Genomic DNA, 5,281 nt, shown 5'->3' with positions numbered 1-5,281 from the left:
AATTTTGTCATGATTGACTTTTCACCCTTTAATAACTAAATGTTTAATCCAATTAAAGTTGATTTTGAAGTATGGGATCACAGGTAGGTATAATAGATTCCCTCTCTCTCCAAGCTATCTCAACACCAAGTAACACCCTTAAAACATTACATTTGCTTAAAATACTCTCCCAGACTCCTTTCTACATCATCACCCACTCTCCTTCCTTCTCTGTCACCTGTTTGTTTAACTCCTATTCTTCCCAAAGGTTTTAGTTAAGATCTCACTTTCCCTCCACATTCTGGGTAGAGAGATGGTATAGCACAACCGCTAGGAGCACAGACTATGGATTCAGACTACTTAGGTCCAAATCTTGGCTCTACCATTTACTAAACTGTGTGACCTCGGGCAGGTTACCTAAGCATTCTGTGCCCCATTTTCCTCCTCTGGAAAACAGAAATAGCAATGGGACCTACGTCAAAGGATCACTGTGAATAGTGCTGAGTTAACATACGTAAACCACTGCCTTCCATGTACTGCTCAATAAGCAGTCGTTTGTCAACCTATTGCACACTCTTGTAAGGCTATGTTTTGAAATTACTTTTCCAATGGAAGGCCATGTAATGGGATGTGAGGAGAATTTCTGGGTTACCTCTTAATCTGTGACAGCTGAGGATAAAGGAGTGCTAAATATGTTATAAACCTGGGGTTCATGAACTTGGATGGGAAAAATCTACTTCCTTATTTTAATTTACCTCTAACTGAAATGAAGCCTTTCTTTTTTTTTTTAAAATATATTTTATTGATTTTTTACAGAGAAGGAAGAGAGATAGAGAGTTAGAAACATCGATGAGAGAGAAACATCAATCAGCTGCCTCCTGCACACCTCCTACTGGGGATGTGCCCACAACCAAGGTATGTGCCCTTGACCGGAATCAAACCTGGGACCCTTCAGTCGGCAGGCTGACGCTCTACCCACTGAGCCAAACCGGTTTCGGCTCTTTCTTTTAATTATGAACATAGGCAGCAAACAATAGCATTAGTGGAGCCTGGTACATTGTCTCCCATTGAAAGCACAGATATTTCATATCACATTACAGTCATCGGATGTCTTGAATTATTGTTTGCACTCATCATTACTTAGGAATTATGGAAATTTTAGACTTGCCTCTAGATCTTATTATTTAATCCATTAGTAAAGAAGCACATAGAGTGCTATATCACACATTTGTCTTTTTAATATTTTGATGACTATATTTCATTATAATTGGTTTTCTTTGTAAGTCTACTTATCATATTTTATGCATTTACAAGTATTTTTTTCTGAGCAGGGTCCATAGGCTTCTCCAGATGCTCAGAGGAGTTCATAATATTAAAAAACAACAATTCTGCTCTAAAGAAAGTAGTCAACAACCGGGATGAGAGGTGCTCCTCAGGGCATGCTGAAAGGTGAGAGGACTTTATGTAATCTCCCAACACCCTGAGAGGTAGGTATTATTATATACTCATTTTATAGATGAGAAAAGTGAGACTCGGAGTGGTGGGCAGGTTACCCAAGGTCACAGAGCAGTACTAGTGTACTAGTGGTGGAATCCATGCTTTTTAATGACTTCAATATCCTGCTTCCCATATAAATCCTCTTGGTCCCTCCACTATTGCACAAAGTAAATATCGATATCCCATTTCTCCATTTCACAGACGAGGAAACTGCGACTCAAAGAGGATGTTATTTATTTTTCACTGTTAAGCAACATAGTCAGGATTCAAACCCAGGTCTGTCAGGCTCCAAAGCCCCTGTGTCCTATTGTGCCCTGTGAAGTTAATTAAAGGTGCCTTTGGAATACAGCCTGGAAGAGCTGATGATGGATCAAATATGTGACTCAGGCAGACCTTTCCATGCCACCCATCAGGATTAGATGGTTTGGAAAGAAATGACTACCTTTACTGCTTTTGCTGTGGGGTTACAGAGTGATACAGGGAGCATCTTCGTGAATGTGAAATACACACCGGCATTTGGAAAACTCCATTCGCCACTATTGTCTAGCAGAGAGTTAAAAGTAGGAAGCAGGAGATAAAAGAATACAGAAGTAGGAAGTTCTGTATGGGGCTCATGCTGAAACAGAAAGAACCATTATTGGAAACCATTAAAGATGAACTTGGTAAGGATCAAAGTAGTCTTGTGACCTGTAAATCTAATGAAATGAAAATGAGGTAATGTTATGTTTTATAACTACTGAGAATCTGAGCGGCTGGAAATTATCTCAGCATGAATACCATAAAGGAACAGGGAACAATGGGAGCCATCAAGAAAATAATCTTTATTCAGCTTCATTTATAGCAGATATTCATCTTATGTTTCAACACAGGAATCACAAAGGAGTTTGTTTTACCTTGCGGGGTGTGTAAAAATACAAAGATTGTCACAATCCCCATGCTTTCTTCCATAGAGCCAAGGACGGAAGAAAGAGTGCTATGAAGTGGGGGCTGAATACCTGGGGCTGAAAGAGGTGACAGGAGGAAAGAGAGAATAGGGGGAGAAGAAAAGGACTAAGAGATTCTTCCCACCCTTGTTCAACCTCCATTCTCTAGACCTGAGTTGTCTAATGTGGCAGCTGCTAGCTCTACATGACTATTTACATTTGTTATGAGTAAATAAAATAAAAAAATATCTACTATCTCCTATTGCACTAACCACATTTCAAGTGTTTAATGAGCACATGAAGTTAGTGGCTACCATTTTGGATGGTCATCGTGACAGAAAGTTCTATTGGACAGCACTGAGAACCATCCACTTCCACTTATAAGTCCCAGAGTATTCAGAGTGCAGGACAAATGGGAGCCTATGACTGTAATATCCTTGGCCCCTGGAAAGACAGAAGAGTAGAGTCTTCTGAAATGGGACATACGAGTCCCAGGTTCTCATATGACCTTATATGAGCTACTTGTGCTCTCTAGGACTCAGTCTAATATGAATGCTTGATAGCACCTTTTACTGGATATTAGAAAATTGCATGATTAATGTTATCTCTATATAATGACAATGTGAGTTATTAGGCCCATGCTACAGAGGAGGAACTAAAGATTAAAGAACACATGTGCTGCCCTAGCTGGTTTGGCTCAGTGGATAGAGCATTGGTCTATGGACTGAAGGGGCCCGGGTTTGATTCTGGTCAAGGGCATATGCCCGGGTTGTCAGCTCGATCCCCAGTAGGGGGCATGCAGGAGGCAGCTGATCAATGATTCTTTCTTATCATTGATGTCTCTATCTCTCTCTCTCCCTTCCTCTCTGAAATACACACACACACACACACACACACACACACACACACACACACACGCTCAAGGCCACCCAGGAGCAGAACCAAACTTTAGACCCAGACCTCTGACTGCAGATGCCACACTCCTACACTGCCTCCTGCTGCTAGTTCCTCATCTCAAAATCAAAGTGTCTTAGTTGGAGTCTCCCAGAAACAGAAACTGAGACAGGATTTGAGTGTAATTCATTTGGGAGGTGAACCCAGGAAGCACTGAAAAGGAGGTGTGGAAGTGAAACAGGGAGAGGAAGGAAGCCATTACAGGGTGGGTTAATGAGCAGGTTACACTGTGGGCAACCACCGCTTAACTTGACTCGGGAGACAGTATAGAACACACACCTCTGAGTTAGTTCATCTCAGGGATGAGGGAACTGGGGTTTTGAACAACGCCTCATCTATCATTGGTAGAAGGCTGCTCCCATGGGCATTAACTCTGCACTTTCATTCTGCCTCCCTCAAGAGCTAAACATGCTCTTGTGGCCATAAAAGCGCCCCCCAAGGTCACAGGTACTTGAAGTAGGGTTAGGCATGAGAGTGGGGTCCCAACAAGGTGCTATACAAGAGATTGGACTAAGTGCTCCTTCTACTCCAAGAAACCAACAGCTAGAGGCACTTAGTATTAGGTCTTTTTACATCATAAAATACAAAACAATAATTATTAACTATCCACCAGAAAATGTGGATGGGAGAGTTTAGAGGTATAATTAAACATCTGAGCTGATTTTTAAAAATATATTTTTATTGATTTTTTACAGAGAGGAAGGGAAAGGGATAGAGAGTCAGAAACATCAATGAGAGAGAAACATCAATCAGCTGCCTCCTGCACACCTCCTACTGGGGATGTGCCCACAACCAAGGTACATGCCCCTGACCGGAATCAAACCTGGGAACTTTCAGTCCTCAGGCCGACTCTCTATCCACTGAGCCAAACCGGTTAGGGCCTGAGCTGATTTTCAACGTGGATGACAAAGTAAAGAGTTAATGTCATCTATATATAAAAGCCTAAGCGACTGCTACGATGAAACGACTGGAACGACTGGTCAACCAGTTGCTAAGATGTGCACTGACCACCAGGGGCAGATGCTTAACGCAGGAGCTTCCCCCTGGTGGTCAGTGCACTCCCACAGGGGGAGTGCTGTTCAGCCAGAAGCCGGGCTAACAGTCAATTTCACGAATAGTTGGCGAGCGCAGCTGTGGTGGTGGGAGCCTCTCCCGACTCTGTGGCAGCACTACTGAGCGGTGGCAGCAGGTGCAGCAGGCTGGGATAAGCACAAGTGGCATGGCACCTGGCCCCGGTTCTGGCTCCTCCCTGGCCGCCTGCCACTTGGTGCACTGCTACATCCCTTGGGGGATGTCCTACTGTCAGTTTAGGCCGATCCCCGCAGGCCAGGCTGGGATCCCTCCCACAATCGGACATCCCTCTCACAATCCGGGACCTCTCAGGGGCCTAAACCAGCAGTTGGACATCCCAAGGGGCCTGGATTGCAAGAGGGATGTCGGACTGCTGGTTTAGGCCTGATCCTCTGGACTGAGGACCCCTCCCCAGCTAGTGCATGAATGTCGTGCACCAAGCCTCTAGTTATTATATAAAGAGCTCTTCATTAGGGCTAGAACTTTGTCTAGTCAATGGTAAAATGCCAACACATGTCACATAGTAAGTGCTCAATGAATGCTTGTTGAATAAATAAAATTGATAAGAAAAAGACAGTTCAGTAGAAAAATGGGCAAAGTTTCTTAATGGAAGAGGAAATCCTAATGGTTAATAAACATTTGATAGGACATTCAATTTCACGAATAATTAGGAAAATGTAAATTGTCAAATATTAAAATGAATGATAGCATCTAGAGATGGAGAGAATGCAAAGTAAAGTCCTTTTATATATGAATATTTTCCAAGTTTTTTGGTGTTTTTTGTAAAGTATTTTGAAAATACCTGTTAGCATATGCAATATATATACTCACAACTTCCACTTTTAGAAATCTACAGA

The sequence above is a fragment of the Eptesicus fuscus genome, chromosome 12, assembly GCF_027574615.1.
Source record: "Eptesicus fuscus isolate TK198812 chromosome 12, DD_ASM_mEF_20220401, whole genome shotgun sequence".
Classification (NCBI taxonomy): Eukaryota; Metazoa; Chordata; class Mammalia; order Chiroptera; family Vespertilionidae; genus Eptesicus; species Eptesicus fuscus.
Note: the sequence above shows the minus strand (reverse complement) of the source record.